The sequence below is a fragment of the Amia ocellicauda genome, chromosome 19 (genome assembly GCF_036373705.1).
Source record: "Amia ocellicauda isolate fAmiCal2 chromosome 19, fAmiCal2.hap1, whole genome shotgun sequence".
Taxonomy (NCBI): domain Eukaryota; kingdom Metazoa; phylum Chordata; class Actinopteri; order Amiiformes; family Amiidae; genus Amia; species Amia ocellicauda.
The window spans coordinates 8,604,835-8,627,056 of NC_089868.1; positions in this window are offsets into that span (position 1 = coordinate 8,604,835).

Here is a 22,222-nt window from a genome sequence, read left to right on the forward strand (position 1 = left end):
TGCTCTAAAAAGGGTCTAGAAATCCAATAGCTTTAACATGACATGACCTCCATTTCAGCACAAGACAGTCAAGATTTGTGAAATGATCGACTCAGATACAGCCACAATCAGTGTGAGAGACTAGCGTGCAAGGCAGTGTACTGGTATCATTGAGTACTCACTCACTCCCTGCATTGGTATCCAAATATAAGTAACATTGTGGAATCATTGATCTTCACCTAAATACAAATACAGTACCTATTTATTCACAACCTATTTATTATTTATTCTTCGACCTCTTGGTAATGAATAGCATCACACTAAGGAAAAACCACAAGTAGGATACTAAACATTGTTCTAATTCTGAAACTACAATAATTAAACACAGAAACCTAAATATTTACTCGTCTCTGTTCTTAAATATCAAACGCATGCATAGAATGGTACAGGTGATATTTCTGGCGACAGACAATGCCAATAAAATTGCTATTGAATACAACTGACTGCCTAACCACTTTTTAATTCCCCAGTCTTTATAAGATGATGCTGTAATTACTGGCCAACCAAAAGACAGTAATTATTGTATGGTTTTCTTCAAAACATGCTTGCCTCTTGGGGATCTGCTCAGTGACAAGTGAATTATAGAGACCAGCACTGTACATAACATTAAATTACATTAACCCCTCAGGTGGTTTAATATCATATTAACCCATCGCATTAACTCATTGGTGGGTAAATTACCAGGCTCTCAGGATCGTGCTTTACCCCAGAGCTGGAAACCACAAGAGAACAATCAGGAATAATTTCAGACTGCTAGTTTATCCAAACCTTTGCATAAAATATTTATTTTTGCATTTAAGACAAATCTCTTTTCCTTTTCTTTGCATATATTAAAGCCATAATTGAACAAAAAACTGGATTCATCTGAATGAAGGAAAGTTCATGGAAGTGGTACATTTGCAAATTTAAATCTGATCTTATCAAAAGCTGCACATATCAAACACCATATCCTTGTAGTTTTTGAATGGTGCCATCTGCATGTGACTTGTGTTGCAATTAGATAAAATCAGTAATTGTGTTATGTCACATTGGTTTGTTGTGTACATTTTATTTTCAGATTCCAGTATCATAATCTATATCATAATGCCTGGAAAAAGGAGAACATGATGAACTGTTAATTAAACTAGCAAGATCTGAGTAATGTGAAAATATACGATTTACTATTTGTTTATGTATACAAATCATAGTTATTTTATATCAGTTATTTTTTTTCTTCATTTTACATTGCAAAATATAAGTTAAATCATGATAAAGTTATCTCCCTTATCTGTCACATTAAATACTAGGGTAAATGATGAACACCAAATGGTATTTTCTTTCAAAATAAATGGGACCACATATCAGCAATTTTCCTTTTTCACTGTTATAAAATGAAATCAGTTACACTATTAAAAATGGAGACAGTCTGGTTCTTAATGAGAGAAAGCCCATGGTATACAGGGGGGATTTTTTGCTTCAATTAAATTCACACCAGTGAAATCAGACCAAACAAACAAGTTGCGTACCAGTCCTGAAATAATTGTATTCTTTAATAAAACCTGCCTTTGGTCATTTGATCAAGGTTAAAAAATTGCTGGTTTTGAATCACAATGTCTATTTTAATAGAAACTGTAAACCTTTATAGCAGAATGTAAGAAGGATTCCAAGTCAGTGCACTGTGACACTATTGTCAAGCTATTTTAAAAAAACAATTAATGACAAGGTTGTCCAAGGAACCAGTTTAATTCTGCAATTAACCTCTCTGATCAGTGCCCATGAATACACTGCAGGATAAAGAGATCAATAAACCAAATTAAAACTTATTCTGCGCTAACGAGTTTGAGAGGAACAGTAACATTTACTGCCTGATGTTTCAAGCTTTGACCGATTGTTCTTGGATGTGAAACAATTTCAAAAGAGTAATTTGGTTAGAAAAAAAGAGACTCTATACATTGAACCTGCTTTGAAATGAGTTCTAATCTGAGGCCAGAGCAGTGACATGATTGTTGTGTGAGCCATGCGGCGGGGAATACAGACATTGCGCGGGTGACAATAATAGGCTTGGGAGAGGGTACAAAGCTGGGACATGCTTTGCTAACAATGTATCCGCTGCACTGCGAGAAATCACACTAACCTAGCCAGCAACTGGGCAGGGAGAGGAGCATTCAGAGTAACAGGAGAAAGTGAACCACACATCCAAACTCCACGCCACATAGTAATTTTAAATCAAAAGGGGAAAAAAAACTCTTTATTATTTGAAAACAAAAGAAAACAAAGCAAGATGTAATTAAAGAAAAAATAAAGCAATAAAGATAACATCCTATTGGGAGCATAACCAATGTGGACAATGTACTGTGTAAATCACATTATCCTTTTTCTACATGAACATTACTTCACATAAAAAATAGGATATTGCAAACAAAATCACTGTTGCATTTACTGACACAATATAATAACACTGTAAAAATATAATATTGTAATATTATATATCTGTTAATATATACATCAGAGGTATTTTGCGTAACATGTAATGCATAAAAAAGGCAATATTTTAACTATAAAATAAGACTATATATTTTATGTATTGTGAATATAAAAGTGTAAATCATATTTTTACAAGGATTTGACTGAACTATTAATAATATTAATAAAAAATATATACAATGCCTTTATGATTAAATTTAGCAAAATGACAGAAAATTGTACTTTTACATTTGTAAACTTGAATCTGCTCTGATCGTATACATTAAACATGTATTGTTTCTGGCAGATATCAAAAAAGTGGTCCAGTTGATCTGAATTGATTTGTTAAAGTTTAAAAAGCTATGAGTCAAAATTATATTATAAGTAGAAAAAAGTATTAAGCATTAATGGAGTATTAAGCATCTATCTATTGGAATTCCAAATCAAAACACAATCAAGTTATGCTATAAAATATGTATTTTTAACATCTAGACTAGAAAGGTTCGAGGATGCACAGTCCTAAAGTTGGTACATTGCCTCGATTCTCAACCTGCTGACACCGAACTTACCCATTATTGTAGAAAGCAAGAAACAGAGAAAGAAGATACAATGTAAAGTTTTACTGATGCTGGTGTACAATGATTATTGAACAGATTTTGAAGGATGGCATATTTGATATGAAAAAGAACCCCTGTGTTCTGTCCGAGTCTTTTGTTTGTTTTATTTGCCAGAGAAATTAAAAGAAACATTGAATATGTCCAAAAGTAGCCCAGCTTCCCCCTCCCACAGTCCAAGGAGGAAAATAAAGCTAATAGAGAACAGACAACAATGTTTCTAAAAATAACACAGCTGCAAAGGTTTCTCTTTTTGACAGGGAGTCATGAAACTGAAGGAATCTTTTAAACAAATTTCAGCCCATTCCTTGGGCAGAAAAAAAAAAGTTTACTGTATAATCTCTCATATGCAGACTACATTAGCATTGGGGGAAAAAGCCAAGAAATACATATTAATATGCTTTAAGGAGAGGAAAAAAGTATTTATTTTACTGAAGAAAAAAAATAAAATACAAATTTACATTTTCTGATGCAATCATATGGCAAAGATTTTTATATTGTTTAAAATTATTTTATATATTATGGCACTGCATGTTCACTGGAACCAGAAAGGAAACAATGTGTGTAACTGATTTGTAAACTGTACACTGTGTAACTGAAAGACATTTTTTAAATGTAAACGATACAAGATCCTATCAGATCACAGCTGATAAAAAAATATGAAAAGTTAAGAAAACTTACATTCAATTATTAGCTATTTAATGCTTACAAGGTTTCAACTTATCCACACCATTCTTGAAATTATTAAGAGTACAAATCAAAAACAATGCTTATAGGTCATAACTGGTATTTTTTCTAAGGACTTTAAAAGGTTTGCATTTGCACTAATGGAAAGAAAAAGTGCTACTTAAAGTATTTGTAAATTACAATTTTTAAAGATGGACCTTAGAAATAAGTCTTTATTTATTTTTGTATTTTTTTAAATCTAAAGATTTTGACAGATTAAATGCAAACTGCTCCTGCAAGAAAAGCCACTGCCCTTTGATAGCAAGTGGTACAGCAGTGCAAATTAACTGTCCTTGAAAAGCATTTGAAATAATTATTTCATAACCCTCTTTTTTCACTAAGCGTATAATCCTCTTTTAGCTATTACCCAATTGAACCTTCATTACTATTATAAGTATAAAATATTTCATCGGAGAATGAAGGATTATTTGTATTGAAAAGATTGTTAACTAATTAAAGCAAATGTTTGTGCAGTACAATCCCTTAAATCAAGAGCATTGAAACGCTGTGTGCACTTCCACTGTCAAAAACAAGTCATGTTCTACCATGTAACAGCGGTATTAAAAACATTAATAGAGAGGTTACTACCTTTTCACATAATGTATTTTGTAGGATGTAAAGCTGAGAACAAATGTTAAAGGTGTTTAGGTTACAGTAATTTAAATAGTATATAATTTACTACCAATAGAATCAGCCTATGACATTTATGTACTGCAGTACACCAACTTACATAATAAAGCCACGGTAAAAATGCACCACTACAGTAAAAACCGCACTAGTCAGAATGACCCCTAATTTTGTGATCAGTGCACAGTCCCCATTCTTAATCCAGGGATTAAACATCACTTTATGAACTCTAATGATGTCAAGGTTAGTTGCTATGTTCTATCAATGTATTTGAAAATTATGTAAAGAAGACAGATGGCAGTATAAATACACAAAAGTATTTAATTAAATGTGTAAGATACTTTTCTTTGTAATAATAATACATTTAAAAAAAGTTAAGAAACGGTAGCATGACGTTGTATTCTCCTAAAAATCCAGGTGACTGAAAATAAATGCAAAAGTATATTTAACAAACAAGTACAATAAGGGACAATTAATAAATGCCTTCATATTTTTTTGCTCAGGAGTCGTGGATTTCACTGTATTTTGGAATGTAGCACTTTCAAAGTTTAGTACAAATAAATTCACTAAAATAACTTGAAAGAGATTAATGGAAGTGAATGCAGTACACATTCTATCACACAGAGCTAATAATCTGAGAGGACAAGTGTAATTTCACCAGTACTAACTTTAAAAAATAATGTAATACCTACAGAACACAGGCTCGGCATTAGTATTTCACTAACTTAATGAAAGAAAATGTGCAGGTGTACAATTTTAAGATTAAGACAAATTTAGATGTATACATAACATACAGACATCCTGTTCACAAACAGTGTGCATTTATTCAAATGCTAAAATAAGGATTCTGTAACTTGTAAAAATCTATTTGTATATTTTCACGCAATTCAATCAAATAGGTTTGACTGCAATCAAATCATACGACTAAATGTCATCTGAATTTGTATTAGATGTGTTATAACATTATTCCAATTCCTATTTAAAAATATATATATATATATATTCCTCAGTATTTCTCAATTATTTAAATACTCAATGCAAGAAGTTGATAAAGTAATTCTGATAAATCACAAAGTACTGTTAAAAATGCAAATTACAAAAAGGCTTATAATGATCACAGTTGAAGGCTTAGTAGAACAGCTTCACAGAAGCAAAGCAGGCAGCCTAAAACAAGCTGATATGTCATTTATTACTGACTTAAGGTAGTTATTTATTAAGTGAAGGTTTATGAAATCACACAGGCTTTTAACAATACATGACATGCAATTAAATAGCTGTTTCGTACTTACTTTCAACACAGTGTCAAATAGCTGTTAAACTAATAAAACAGTGAATAAATTGCATGCTTCTTAAACACTTTAGATACAAAACAAAACTTATAACACATGTCAAAAACCTTTAACAATGCCTTAGTTGACAGCATTTAGGATGTATATTTTGAGCAATCACTTTCATTTCAATCTTTGAGAAAGTACAATGAATACAGAAGTTTTTCTACATTTTTATCTGGAGCAAAAGAAAGAAAAAAGCACCTTAAACCACAATTTGGCAGTTAGCAAGCAAACCCACCAATGTCACCGTCCTTTTCCTCAAAATAAAGCACCAAAAGGCAGGGTATCCAATTCTTGCCGATTTGCGCTGGTCAAATCCAACTTCCACACTCAGCTTTCGCACCCCAGGAGAGTTAAGCCAGAGCACCACGACAGTCGCGGAAATTCCTACACATCCCAAACTAACTCAGCTGGCTCTGTCCTCTGCAGCAGATACCCCCAATGATTTTTTGAGCCACTTTTTTGTGTGTGCAGGGAGCAATGTGCTGTACAACAAAGCAGAACAAGGGATTTGCTTTTCCTCTCTCTTACACTGATATCGACAACCAAGGGGAGGGTTGGTGGTGGCAGTGCTGGTAGGCGAGGGGAGGAACGGGGAGATAGCCTGAAGTTCACGGTCCAGTTAGGGAAGAATAATACAGTCATTGTCCTTGGCAACAAAACTATTTTCTTTCGATCTGGCAAAGAACCTGCTTGCAACAAGAATAATAATTACCCCCTCCCGGACTCTCCCCCCCCAAAAAAAATAAAATAATGCACGGCTAACTATTCAGTCCCTAACGGACAACATGCTAATGAACACAGCTAGGTTTTGAGCCTTTCTTCATCCCCGACAGAACTCATTTGTATCTGCCGTCTACAATAGACTATTGTGCATCCTTCATGCTTGCTCTCCACTCAATCTAACAGCTACTTTCTTTTCTTCTCCCTGTGCAACAGGAATGTCAAAGGTTGTCTGGCCTCGCTGACCACAACAAGCAAGTTAATCTGCACCGGGCTGATCACAGCTCATTGGAACATTTTTTTTTTTTTTTTAATTGCAGACAGAGTCTCTAACAGCTATTAACTTGTGTGAGATGCGCAGCACATGCCTTGGCTCAGACGAGCAAGCAGCACACAAACTCTCCTCAGTATAAACAAGAGATTAAACAAAATTGGAACAAGACTTTTTTTCTTCCCCTTTCTTTCAGCAAGACCTTTGTGAGAGACATTTTTTTCACTGACTGAAACAAGAAGATGCTGAAACTATAGCACACACATGTACTTTGGGAGGCAGATCAAAATTTTAAAAAATCAAGAAGAAAAAGTTGTCAACTTCCTTGTCTTCTTCACACAAAGCTTGGTTCAAGGTAAAGATTACACTTTTTTCCCCTATTGTAAATTCTTGCTTTCAGAATCCTGGACATTCAGAAATAAATAAAAGCAACAGAGTGACAAGTGTGAAACTGTCGCAGTAAGAACTGTGAAGTAACAAAGAAGGGGAAAAAAAGAATCAAATGTTAATTTGATGAATGTGAAGCCTGGGACTTTTTTGTGGAAGAGGGAGGGAAAGTAAGCAAAGGAAGAAGGAAAAAAAAAAAAAAAAAAAAAACAGCCATGGCTGCCAACTTACCATCCACCAGGTCCTGGCCGAGATGTCGTAGCAGAGCTGCCATTTGATAGAGCCTTCGGAGGTTTTCCCTGCCATTATGCTGTCAGCAAGCTTCATCTGATGCTAACTCACCGGAGATAAGACACCTAATTGAGAAAACATTTGCACTGGCATGTTGGGCAACATGTAGCCCGGTCCATACCATATGGAATCATGGGTAAAAAAAAAATCTCCTTGACAATGAACCAATCTCTCGCAGACCCCGTGGCAAGGTGAACTGGAGATGAGGAGTCATCTGCTCCCAGAGCTGTCTTTTAAAAAAAATAAAAAACTACGAATGAACCTACTCCTCAACATCAAAGTGAGGCGGTTTAAATTAGGGCTTCATCACTCAGTTGACTTGGATTTGCAACTTTTTTTTTTTCTGAAGGAACACAGAGATTTAATAGGACAAAGGCAGGTAGTGGACTGCGGGCTGGAACGCCACAGGCTATTAGCCTGAAATTTCTGCTGGACAGATGGAATTGCTTAAAGACTATCATGCAATGTTTTGTTTTGGTCTTTTTTTCTCCCTTCTCACTCTCCAGGCATAACTGTATCTATTTTGCTTAAATACATTCCCATAGAACAACACTGGTAGTTAAGTAAGTGATCGTCAAACTGGCTTTTCCCTATATAGTTTTAACAACCTTTTAAACTATGACAAGATTAAAGAAGAAGCTACAGACAGAATTAAAGTTTTGTTATACACTATGGCTTTATTTAAAAAAATCCAAATGTATTTATTTTTGTAAGTATAAATCAGCAATGTGATTTTCCTGCAAGCAAGCTTACATTACTATTAGTTTATATATATATATATATATATATATATATATATATATATATATGTATATACACACACACACAATCTCAAATACAAATGTAATTGTTGGTTGTTGTAAATCCTGAATAAAACATTAAATTCAATGTTCAGACTTAACTGATGCTTGTCTACTATTAATTGTACTTAGGAAAAAAGGTAAGTTATATCCTTCATTAGATACCGGGAAATGTAATTGTCAAGAAATACAATTAGGATGTATGAACTAACTGATTCTGTTTCAGACACTGTTATGTTAAATTTAATTTAAAATCATAATTTTAATGAATTGTGCATGATAATTACAAATGTGACCTTTCCAAAAGGATTTCAAGTAAAGTTCTCACAAGCTAATAGTCTGCAGTACTGCAGAGTTCATGGGAGCAGGTTTCATAGGACTACCTTGCTCCAAACAGCCTAGGTAGAAGCCAATTTACATTTAAAAGAAACAAAATTAATAAAAGATACGACTGGGAGAGGATTTAAAAAGGTTTAGCAGCAATGGGTTACAGGGGTGAGTGTGGAAGTGGTTTGTTTTTCTTTCCTGCATGCTAGACTGCTTTATTGAGTTAAAGCAGAGGAGCGCTGCACGTGCACTTTTCGCAGGTCCGGCAGCTCAGGTTACCGTGTCATCGGAATAGCTGTGAGAGAGAGGGAGAGATGCACTTTCTCAAACAGTTCTCCCTTTGTGACAGGTTGTGGAATGTGATTCGCTCGGAGATACACGGGGGAGTGCAGGTAGCATGAAGTATGCTTTGGTTATGCCTTAGCCCGAGTAGAGTCACAGCACATAAGCCTCTTCTCTCCATCCAGCAAAATTAATCACCTTCCTTCTAAATATGCCTCTTAAATCTATCACATTAACAGACAAAAATGAACACTGGTTTAATTGCAAATTATACTGAATCTCATAGATTATACAGCAGAGTAATTAATTGAAGATAAATAAGTAAAAAAAAAAACTTTACAGCTGAAAGAGGTCTCATTAACACACAAAAACAATCCAAAAAAAAATTGTTCTCCATCAGACGTTTATCCTCCACTTTCATCGTACCTAGAAATACAGTGGTCTTTATCTAGATGACATTTTAAATTATATTTTTAAGGCTTATAAATGCATGCTTTCATCATGTCCCCTTAATGATTACATTAAATAATATTCAAGCACCACTTGATTAAGATACAAGACGTCAGCTTTTGTGAATGTTTTAAAATAAAAACTACAAGAAAGCTAAGATGTACTACTACTACCACAGTACTACTAATAATAATTGTTATAATTAGCTTTTTTCCAGATTTTTTTACAATTAAAACTCTCAACAGAAAAAAAAATTACATAGCTGCATCCAAATCAGTGTTGTGCCAAATTAAAACATTCAAAATATTAAATAAATTCAACAAACTATACTGAAATCATAAAACAAAATTAATAAATTAGCAAAATATATTCCTTTCAAATCAGAATCTTCAGCCTGGTTATCTATGACTTCAAAAGATGACTGTTTTCACCTTTTTTGTACATTCCCAGTGTGTCTCTGGGCAGTGATACAGATTACATCTGATATTAAACATATGGTTCAAGTTAAGACTATAAAGAGGTACAGAGAACTAAAATTGCAAAGGATGTGAGATTTACAGAGAAAAAAAAATCTGGACTGTTCAGTAATATAGATAGCTTTCTGGTGGCTTTAGAACAAAAAGAAGGATTCCACAAGCTTACTGCTGCTAGAAATGTATGCAGAACACACAGACCTGTGACAACAGCAGCCTTCTATACCACACAGACCAGAAAAACAGCCTGGCATTCATTATCAATTGTTCCTACAAACAAATAAAGGTATTTTATTACCACATTTTCTCTTTAATGGTTTTCTGTATTGTGGTTTTAGAAAATGGTATATTTATTCTTCTCTTTGATTTAATGAGGTCTTTCTGTATAGGAATGTTTACATTTTTTATTCATAAAGAGGAAAAAGCCTATGTCAAAATAAACAAATAAGCTGCACAGCAATAAGCTCCTTCACTGTGTCTTACACTAAAATAAACACTATTTGTTTTCCTATTTTACAAATTAGACTCCCTCCTAAAGAAATAGAAATGATGCACCTCAACAATGCACCTCAATCATGCATAAATGCAGTTATTTTTCCACTTCTCATCTTTACTTTACAGCTTAAGATGACATAAAAACACGAGACATACATCCTTTTACTCATGCAAATTAATTCCAAATACATTAAATAATTAGTCAAATAACATTCCAGGGTTAGTCATATTAATGTCAGCTCCGTAAAGGCTTGGGCTCTCATCTTAATTTAATTTAAGTAGAGAAAATATATATACTGTCCTACTTAAGCCACATCAGTAAGAAGTCAACATAAGCAGCAGCAGCAGGGATTTTCACAGGCTTGGAGTTCATTTGAATATATATGTTAAATACACCTTTTCCCTAGATTCTACATGTGCAGGTGATGTGGTCGGCTTCTTTGGCAGCATTCCGTATCAATTGTTGTATTTTGATGTGTGATGATTTATTCGCCAAGGCACTTAGAAAATACATGCTGCGGAGGATTTTTTGAAGCTCTACATAGGAAGCCAGAATGGTTTATAACAGGAGGTGCCAACTGAGGATGGGCCTAGCCCTGCCCTATTGAGATACTCAAGTGTGTCCTTCCTACAGTGCGCGTGGTGTTAGCAGAGACGGTGAAGTGCCCTGGGCTAACGCGACCACTACGCTCTGATAACACCACAGAAAGACACACTGAAATCCCTGACGAGCGCAAACCACAGACGACGCTTTAGGAATTGTCAATGGATTTATAGGGCACAAATCCCACATATTAATCACACCAAAATTGGGTTGCATTTTTACATTTGAAATAAAACTACCTGCGTCTATGAGTATCAAATTTGAAAAGCTTGTTTTTTAATTTTGTTTTGATTTTGCACATATAAAATGGTATGGTGATTATTTCTCAGCTTGCAGCATTTCTTAGTATTCCACACAATTTCTGATTCCTTTATGGGTTTTGCAATTATTTTATAAAATAAATATTCTAAGCATTTGCTCATCTACCTCCGAATGTTTTAAACCTTTCTGAGATGTTTCTCCGCAGCTCTGCAGTTAAATATTGAACAATCTAATATTTCCAGGACAATGTAGTTTTATATGGGTTACCCTGAATCATCTGAATAAATCCTTGAAATATCCAGTAGAAGGCAGTGTTGTACCTGTTTGTTCAGTTGATTAAACTTTTTCGGTCCTGGGCCCATTTTGAATTTGGCTTATGATCCCAAAACCTCAGGTATATAAATATGTATGAACAGTTACATACAATCAGGAGACATTCCTTCATTGTGCAATTGCTTTAGCATTTGGAATAAAACTCAATAGACCAAAATGATGACAACAACAAAATCGTATAATGACTTCCTGACACCAAGTTGATGATCAATGTATAAAAACAACAAACGAAATCTTCAAGTCAATCTTGAAGTTTTATAATTTTTTTAAATAATTTTACAAAACAAGCAATGAAGATGCCTACTGGCCTGCTATTTTTCTTTTCCTTCTTCCACACAGGAAGGATGTCCAAAAGATAATAGGAGAGGATGAATAGGGGTTTGGTTTCCTTGCTATACCCAGAGTGTTGCAGTTGATTTGAAGAAGCAAGTTTATAGGAATAAATAGTCTTGCCTTACTTTCTATTCAATGAGATTCCCTTTTTAAATTTGACAAATTAAAAAAATTCTGTAGTACTTAATAGCATCCCAAAGTGTCCATAACTTTTTCAAATTAAGTGGATCTTCGCATACAACATAAAAAGCATTTAAGTACAGGCTTTTAAAAACATACTTTACTAAAATGTTTTATCTGGATTCTTTAGATATTATTATTATTACACTTACTGTACTAAAATATCTTAATTTAACTCCTGTGAAAGTAAGGCAATTGAATTGCAGTGGCAGTGCACAGTCTGGTAAAGAAATAAGTCTATTGGTTAATTTTTCTTTATTTTTTCCCCCATCCAACTGCAAAACATGTCAGAATGGATTTTTTAATGCAATACTTTGATGTCAGGGCATAGAATGCTGTGATTGTAGAAGACTGTAGAATCAGGAAGTGTAAAAATATCTTCCCAGTAGAACACTTCCACTATTTCCCTGCTCTGCCAAAGTGTAACAAATGTGTCCTGAGCCATAGGTTTCACTATAGATGGGTCTCCTCTATTGTGGTCCATGGCCCTGTTCCTTAGGTGCTCTCTGCAGGGTGAAGGGCTGGGGGTGGTGGTGGAGTAGGGGGGTGGCGGGTCACAGCAGTAGGAGAGTAGCTAGAGCGTACTTGGACCTGTATGGTCTCTTCAATGGAAGCTTTTTATCCAGTTATTGTCCTGAAAATAAGACTCCAACATCCCATTGGCAGTTTTCGTTCAAATGAGCAGGGCAAAATATCTGTGCTGAACTGCCTCTCAGAGCACCAACACATAGGCTTGTGCAGCAGTCTAACAAAATGTATACAGATGCATACAGGGCACTGATACTAGATAAGAAATGCAAATATTAAAGTTAGTTATTTTCAGTCCTTTACTTTCTATTAATGTTTTTCAAAGGGCCACTAGTCATTTATGAAATATCTTTGTGACATACTATCTTACTAAACAGCTGTTATGTGGAGCTGACCTAAGTCTGGATGAACAAGTCAATGAGCTGAAAAAGAGAAATGATTTATGCTTTCCAGTTGAGCTCTGCCTCTGGCACTAAATGGGGGGGACACAAAAGAAAATATGGACGTCACTGTGACAGTGACATCACCAAAACTGTCCTCATCCAATCTGCTCCATATGTCTAGCTTATTGTTGTACTTAGTAAACAGAATGGCACATTGCTCTTTGCATGTTTTTCTAATTTGACCTAAATCCAATAACTTAACCTTAATGTATGCATTAGGTTACTTCCTCCTGTTAACCATAATTTAAATACTGATATCATGATTGCTAACATCCGCTTTGAAAAGTCCAGTCTAGCCAGCTATTATGACTTCTCTGAGCCCCATCAGCCTAGTTGTATTAAACTGCTAAAACGAAACGGACTTGTGAGCTACAAAAGCAACAAAGTGCAGAATAAAAGTTCACTTTCAGGCAAGAATTAAAAAAAAAAAAAAAAAAAAAAAAGGAAACACCCATCAACAGCATCATGTAAATAAGGGGGCACTTGTGGTTTGCTATGTAAATTAGCCATAGACAGGGCATTATACACAATGCCGTCTTCCAGAAAGAAAAAGGCTGATGCAAGTGTGCTTTCCGTGCGCAGAAACAATTCATAGCTTGTTAGAGGACATCCTGTTTGACTTAGTTTAAAGGAACATGGTACGCATTGACAAAATAAAGATGTGATATGTGTTTGCCTCATGCCTTGTTGTTCCATCCAACCATTCATCTTCGAAACCGCTTATCTTGGCGAGGGTCGCGGGGGAAGCCGGAGCCGATCAAGACAGGACGCCAGTGCATCGCTGGGCAACACACTGCCTTGTTGTATTAAAGCTTAATTTTAGAGCTGGAACCCACACTGTTTTTCAGCCACCATGGTGGTGAAAAGTGGGGACACACCACTGGGAATGAACAATGTTTGCATTTCCTATTTCCGAGATCTGTGCTCGATGCCATCCTAGAACTGGACTGCAATGCTATACCTTTGTTCCAGCAGAATTAACCTCCTGGAGGACCCCCTACCCTGCTGCTTTTTGTCCTAGCCGAGGTCTCCATGACTTAATTGAAGTAATAATTTGCTTACATTTGACTTTTTAAACTGTAACTGATAAAAAGCTGGTTCCTTAATTAGTTTCTTATACAATTTTATACTGAACACTTTTACAGTATAAAATTATTAAAAGGCTCTGATTTAGGAACTTATTAAGTGTTCAACTACGGTTTCAATTCAGTAATTGAGAGCTTGTTTGGAACAAAAACCAGCAGGGTAGGGGGTCCTCCGGGACCAGGGTCCACTGCTCTAAACACTGTCTCTCAACATCTCCCTAAGCTTAGGGGTCAACTGCCAAAGCAGTTTGGGCTCGTGAAAATTTATATATTTTTCTTGTGAAAAAGGTGTTGACTTTTAGAAAAGGTATGTAGACCTGGTGAGTTACATTTCAAACTTGTGAGTATGTGTCTTTCTCCACAGCAGTTAATTTCTTGCACAAACAGCATCTTATGTGATGCTTGGCCCAATGAGAATAAAATACAGGCACCCATTCCAAGCACACAGAGAGCAACTGAAATCAAACAAGTTGCTTGACAAAAGAAAAGGGTACTAACACTGATCTGGAAACTGTTCCTTTATGAATGTTTCACATATGGAGTCTAATAGATAACACAACAGTTTGTATGCTAAAAACCAAACCAGACAATGTAGAGGATTGCTTAATGTGTTTTCTTTCATTCGTCAAGGAAAATTATCACATATTGTCTTACAGCGTTTTACAGGTTTTAAAGTAATAAACATCTTGTGGAAGCACTTTGCTTCATTGGTGATATAAATATATTTTTATATAAGCTATATAAATATAAATTGAAAACTTAAAAAAAAAGTTAAATGGTACTTGCTGTACATAAGAAGAAGCAACTGAAGCATTTGACAAAACCCAGGAAGCACTACTCCAAACAACAGTGTTTTCATGCATTTTTCCTCCTGATTGCTGGCAGATGACATTGTGTCGGTGGTGGTAGAGAGCTCGGATAGAAGTATGCAATCAAATAAATACCTTTTTTAGTATATCTATTAGAAATTCCTTTGAACTAAATCATGGGAAACAATTTCAAAAAAGTGATTTATTGCTTCCGTCATGAACAATTCCGTTCCTTTAAAAGACAGAAAAAGTCACTGTATTACATTTTTCTCTGTGTTCTGGTTGTATTTACCTGATGTATTAATTTTTCTTTGGGCGGGGGGGTTAATATTGTAATATTGGATGTTAAAATATGTTAAAAAAGCTACAACATGGGAGGTGTATTCCAAACCTGGTGTCATCTAATCAGAAGCACACTGGTCTAGCCCCATTTTGAAATGTTAATATTCTCTATCAAGCACATTTCAATATGTTGCCATCTGCTGTAGACAGTTAGAAAACAAACAGAGGACAAACAAATACACTGAAAAGCAATGAAAACTTGAGAACTTTATGGCACAAACTAAAGATAGAAATACTCAATCAACTGTTAGATCAGAGGAAGAATATAGAAATCCATGAATTGGAGTTATGACCTTTACTGTGAACATCCAGTGACAAGTCCAAACACTGCCCAGAAAAAGCTGAAAATGAAATAACCATGACAATCATTGGGCAGATGGGAAGCACCGATAGAAATAAACCATAGCCAGGACTGAATAAACAGCAATTGGGACAATTCTTAACATCAAAGTTCAGATGGGACGTGAACATGCTATAAGAAGATCAGTGCAACTACTACTGAGTGCAAGGGGCCTTTGGAAATCATTAAGACAGCTAGAAGTCTCCATCTTTGCTTGACATGAGTTCTGTGAGTCCAGCGATAAAACACTGTTTTAACTGCTGAATAAAAGTGGTTAAATTAAATATACTGAGATGTGTTACCTCTGGTGGAGGTGTATTGACAGTATGAGGCAACATAACATGCTACCACAAGCAGTAATAATCTTAGGTACTTCTTCTATATTATGTATAGATTTTCTATTTAGTTGTTAAAGTCAGTAGTAAATGCTTTAATTGATGTGTAAAAGCATTGTTATGTACAGGGGCAAAAGTTAAATAGAGCTGTTATGAGCAGGATTATGTTATTATTATTATTTTATTTTTTTATTATTATTTTTTTCTTGGCAGACACCCTTATCCAGGGCGACTTACAACATAAGTTCAAACCAAAGTGCAAAAATACAGTTATGTTATGTTATCTATGCTTCTGTATGCATGCCAGAAATACAGAAAGAATGTACAAAGTACAAAGTAAGAAAATAAAGAATCTAGATTTTGGGTTAGTAACCTATAAAAACATAGATCCTTCTTAAGGTATATTTTAGCTCTACCCTAACACCACTCAATCTTTTTCTTGTGCGCAAAAAAGGATGGGTAAATTCACATTTTAAGATGTGCTCTGTGTCAAAAAGTTAAAAGTAGGAGGTCTCTAGTTTACATTCTTGGCTTTACTCCCTCTGATACTGTAGAGCAGACGCTTCAGACAAACATCCATACACTATTCAACTACACAAAGCTAACCTCCTCCTTTACTAAGCAATATACAGCTATTGCTGTGCACATAGTTTTCTCCTTAATTAATTGGTATGTTTGTTTGTTTATTTAACTTCTGTTAGCACATTCTTCCAATATGTTTAAATTATTGAAAGGGTGCTACACACATTTTAGTGCACTTTGTAAGTGAATAATGTAATTTACTTTAGATTATTTCAGTTATATTATAAATAATAGGAGCCTTCAATATAAATAAACAAAAACGTATCTAAGATTCAGTTACTTCCCCTTCATTTAATGCCAAAAAATAAAAAAAGATACTAATCTGTTTTAATGAATTAATTACTTAAACTGTGATGTATTTAAACAGTTAAAACAATTATTTTCTCACAAAATTCAATTGGAATTCAACTTCTTTAAGTTAGATTTTTTCCCCAATGCCATGAGGGATTTAAAAATGAGCACCGCAATACTGGATCCTAACTTGTAGATGACTCGGAGGGGAAGCAATGATGAAGAGTTTTGAACTTCTAATATACTTTACTGCATACAGTCAAAAGTTGAAGTAAATAGTTGAGGTTCACATAAAATGTCCTGAATATTTTAAACTTGACTACATTCATATGAAATATTTCCTGTAAGCTATAAAATACAGCTATAAGATTAACTTAGTTTAATGTTTGTTATAATTTAGAGAAGATCCCATGAAAATGTGTTTGACCAAATGGAAACGCCTTGTGTCCTAGACATTTCATGGGATCTGCTCTAAATCATAACAAACATTAAACTAAGAGAAGTAGTAAATGAAATATCAATAAGGCTAAAGGCTGTATGCTTTAGAATAAATTTTAACAGGACAGATTAGAGAAGAAAAGTGTCTTGTCAGTATTATTTATAGAATAACCATATATGGGTGTGTGGAAATGTCTCTAATATCGGGCAGGTCTTCAAGATTAAAGATGTGCACGAGACAGACTGGGTGATTCTGGTTGCTAGTTTAATCTAAGTAAAGAAAATGTAAAAAGGAACATGAAATAAGTAATACAGAGAAATGGTTCATCTAGTTATGTTTTTGGAATTGTTTGAGCAGCTTATGCAAGGAGTTGATGAGAGGGATAAAGAAAACCCCAAACGAAATACACAATATATATTAAAAAAAGGTTAATATATTCGTATGATACATTGCGTATACAGTGTCAGTTCTGTCCCAATGTATTACGGCCTGCTGGTCTGCAAATAGATTTGTGCCTTATATTTTATTTGCTGTTATCCTACCATGTTGTAGTCACACAGTGCCGACAGCAACCAGCCATGGACTACAGGCTGGCAGTAAAGGGGGTAGTGTGTGTGTGTGTGTGTTGGGAGAAAGAGAGGGGGTGGGTGCCAGCCGCAAGGGCCATCTGTTACCCATTGCTAACAGTGCCAAGATGTGCGCTGAACTGCTCTCTTGTGCTGCATGTGCCGAGCGTCTCTTCCTTGCGTTTGGGCACAGAATGAAGTTATCATGGGCCAACAGTAGGGGTGCTGCAATCTTTGCAGAGTGAAGTATGCATTGTCTAACGCACTTTCCATTATTGTAAAGATTGGGGAATGGTGCAAAGCAGTTTCCTTTTTGTCTGGGGAGCTGGCAGGGCTAGCCCTGTGTCAAACTCCATGCTCGGCATAGAACTGGTGTTTTTTCTGTTATTATTGATGTTTATTTTTATTTAAGGCCTTGTCACTCACTGAATCCTCATCACAAGTCACAGACAATTAGCAATCCCCGGCCCTTACGGGAAGTCAAGAAGAGACACGTTGTCAGACTGTTTCAAACGTACAACGTAACAGTTGACATGATGACAGTATCATTTCTACTCCTGTACTGTGTAATTACATATGTATTTGTATTAATCTTTATTGATTTTTAGAGCATAAAGTAAGGCTATTCTACCCTTTGTCCTCATCCTGTTTCCAGGAGCTGCACATGACAGAATGCCCTTAAATCATAGGTTTGTCAATCACTGTGTATTTTCAGTTTTAAAGTACCCTCTTTTATTTTATTGGTGAATATGGTATCCATCTAATTTAACCTGATGTTTAGAGCCCATGTCTTTGCATCATACAGTACATATAGTGACTGTTACTGAACAATATTAAAACTAGATCTGACCCCATGTACACATATATCATTTAAGGTTTCCTAGTTTTATTTCTAGTGCCCATACACAATAATAAGTGGAGTGAATGAATGTGTATGCCTGTATAAAAAAGGTTAGAAATTTAACTCGAATCATTAGTGGATCGTTTCCAGCTCATGTGTTTTATTATTGAGTAGAACCCAATTCTGAGAATACCGCAAATCTCCCAATCCAGTGAAATCTAGTGCATATGAACTGACCACGTTAATGAACTCAAGGGCATCACAGGATTTTCAGCATAGCTGGCAGATGGAGTCGCAGCTTTGTCTCTCTGATGGAATGAAGTGGGTTCTGGATCTGACCTTTGCCGAGATGTAAGGATATAAATATATATATATATATATATATATATATATATATATATATATATATATATATATAAATAATTACAAAATAAATCTACAGCTGTTCCTGCCCTGATTCTCCAACAGGTGCCATCACTGGGTAGTGTGAAGAACAGTTCGGAAAACAAAATAGGGGGAGAGGATTTGCCAGAACAACTGCATCTTTAACATCAGACTCCCGTGATCAGGATGAGCTCAAGGCACGTCCAGGAATCCAAGCCAAGTGAAATATGCCAAATGCTACGTCTTAGAGGAGACATTCTGCCGTTTGCCATTCACTGTAGGCGAATTTAAGAATACACGCACACTATGGGGGTGGACAGAGCCAAAACAGCGATGCTGATGTTATCCTTGGCATGTGCCAAGGCTAAATCAGAAGGCACTGGTGTACGCTAGCCAAAAACGTCAGTTCAGCTGTGTCAGCCAGCAATGCCCTGGTGATGTGCGTGTCCTTATTTTTCTCACAGGTAGCCGAGAGCTGTCCAACTTCATTAGGATTTTAATTCATCCATAGCATCAAAGCCTGCACTGTTAAGGCTTTCACAGTGTTGTTCTATTTCCAAAGGGGAGAGGGTTGTAGTTTTTACTTGAAAGTTTTCACATGTAAAGAGTATTTGGCTGTAGTAGGCAAAACTTTATGAACGGCAATGACTACTGCTTATCTTTGATAAGACCATAAGCTATTTTCATGTGACCTTTATTACATAAGTCTAACTTCTTATAAACTCGTTATGACAATGTTAAGAATTAGGTTAAATGTGCTCAGGATTTAGGCCTAATCTAAACACAATGTAGTATGCAAGATATACACTGGTTACAGTCAATACTAATGAGCATGGATCCATGTAAATAAAACTTTTGTGAATCTGTATTCTGCCTTCACAAGGAAGGGTACTCCTTGAGGGGAAGTCAATGTTTCAATTAATGGAGCATAAATCGCATTAAACAGCAAGAAGAAATAAAAAAGACAGCCAAAAGAAGACAATCTCTTCATATCAAGAGAATATAAAGCGTACACTCACAGGAGATCCAGCATTCAAAGCAAGCAAGAAAACCATTAAATACATGCATCCATCCATTTGCAATAACCACTAGGCCTATATCCAGAACAGGGTCACGCTAATAAAGAACAAATAGTACTGACTAGTACTGACTGAAATAGTACTGGTAAGATATTTTGGTGAAAATTCTTCTGAAAAATTCTAGCAAAATTGCATTCAAAGAAATTATGGCATTTATTTAAATCAGTTTTTTAATTTTTTTATTCTCCCTTTCTTAGCTACATGTCATAATTTGCACGTGATCCCATAATTATGACTACCACTGTAAATACTTAATTACCTATATTTCATTAAATTTGTTCTATACTTACTATGCCCTTGGTATGTGTCATGAACTACAGTATACACTCACCTAAAGGATTATTAGGAACACCTGTTCAATTTCTCATTAATGCAATTATCTAACCAACCAATCACATGGCAGTTGCTTCAATGCATTTAGGGGTGTGGTCCTGGTCAAGACAATCTCCTGAACTCCAAACTGAATGTCTGAATGGGATAGAAAGGTGATTTAAGCAATTTTGAGCGTGGCATGGTTGTTGGTGCCAGACGGGCCGGTCTGAGTGTTTCACAATCTGCTCAGTTACTGGGATTTTCACGCACAACCATTTCTAGGGTTTACAAAGAATGGTGTGAAAAGGGAAAAACATCCAGTATGCGGCAGTCCTGTGGGTGAAAATGCCTTGTTGATGCTAGAGGTCAGAGGAGAATGGGCCGACTGATTCAAGCTGATAGAAGAGCAACTTTGACTGAAATAACCACTCGTTACAACCGAGGTATGCAGCAAAGCATTTGTGAAGCCACAACACGTACAACCTTGAGGCGGATGGGCTACAACAGCAGAAGACCCCACCGGGTACCACTCATCTCCACTACAAATAGGAAAAAGAGGCTACAATTTGCACAAGCTCACCAAAATTGGACAGTTGAAGACTGGAAAAATGTTGCCTGGTCTGATGAGTCTCGATTTCTGTTGAGACATTCAGATGGTAGAGTCAGAATTTGGCGTAAACAGAATGAGAACATGGATCCATCATGCCTTGTTACCACTGTGCAGGCTGGTGGTGGTGGTGTAATGGTGTGGGGGATGTTGTTTTCTTGGCACACTTTAGGCCCCTTAGTGCCAATTGGGCATCGTTTAAATGCCACGGCCTACCTGAGCATTGTTTCTGACCATGTCCATCCCTTTATGACCACCATGTGCCCATCCTCTGATGGCTACTTCCAGCAGGATAATGCACCATGTCACAAAGGTCGAATCATTTCAAATTGGTTTCTTGAACATGACAATGAGTTCACTGTACTAAACTGGCCCCCACAGTCACCAGATCTCAACCCAATAGAGCATCTTTGGGATGTGGTGGAACGGGAGCTTCGTGCCCTGGATGTGCATCCCACAAATCTCCATCAACTGCAAGATGCTATCCTATCAATATGGGCCAACATTTCTAAAGGATGCTTTCAGCACCTTGTTGAATCAATGCCACGTAGAATTAAGGCAGTTCTGAAGGCGAAAGGGGGTCAAACACAGTATTAGTATGGTGTTCCTAATAATCCTTTAGGTGAGTGTATATACACAGTCAATACTCCTATCCTTTGAGATATATATGAGTAAAAAATGATTTAATGTGTGATTATTTCATATAGCATATTTATTTAATAAACACAAAATTCTGGATGTGTCATTTGCTCATTGAATATTTTTTTCTAAACAAATCAGACTATTTATTTAGCATGTTTCTAATTTCCCAAGTTTATGGCCTCTCTTATATCTAAATAAAAATAACATATGATCAGAAATGCATGCCAAGCGTGTACTGATAATTTTATTGCACACAAGATTTCAGAAGAAACTACAGTAAAATAATGTTGTACTACTGCCTTTGAAAAAGCATATTACATTCTACACAGTAGTTGTTCTGAATATTGTCATGCTGCAAATATATAAATGATATTGCTGTAGCAGAAAAGCAAATTATTAAATATAATTTGAACTTGACACATTCAACTTGAAATATCCAGAATCTAGTGTCTGTCTATATATGACATCCTGCAGACCATAAAAGGGATCAAACAGTCACACAATGGAGCATTGTTGGAACTGCTAATTAATGATTCCTAAAAGTACTGTCAACCAAAGTGATTGACCACTTCTACTCAAACTAGGCTGACAGAATATTTTCATTTTCG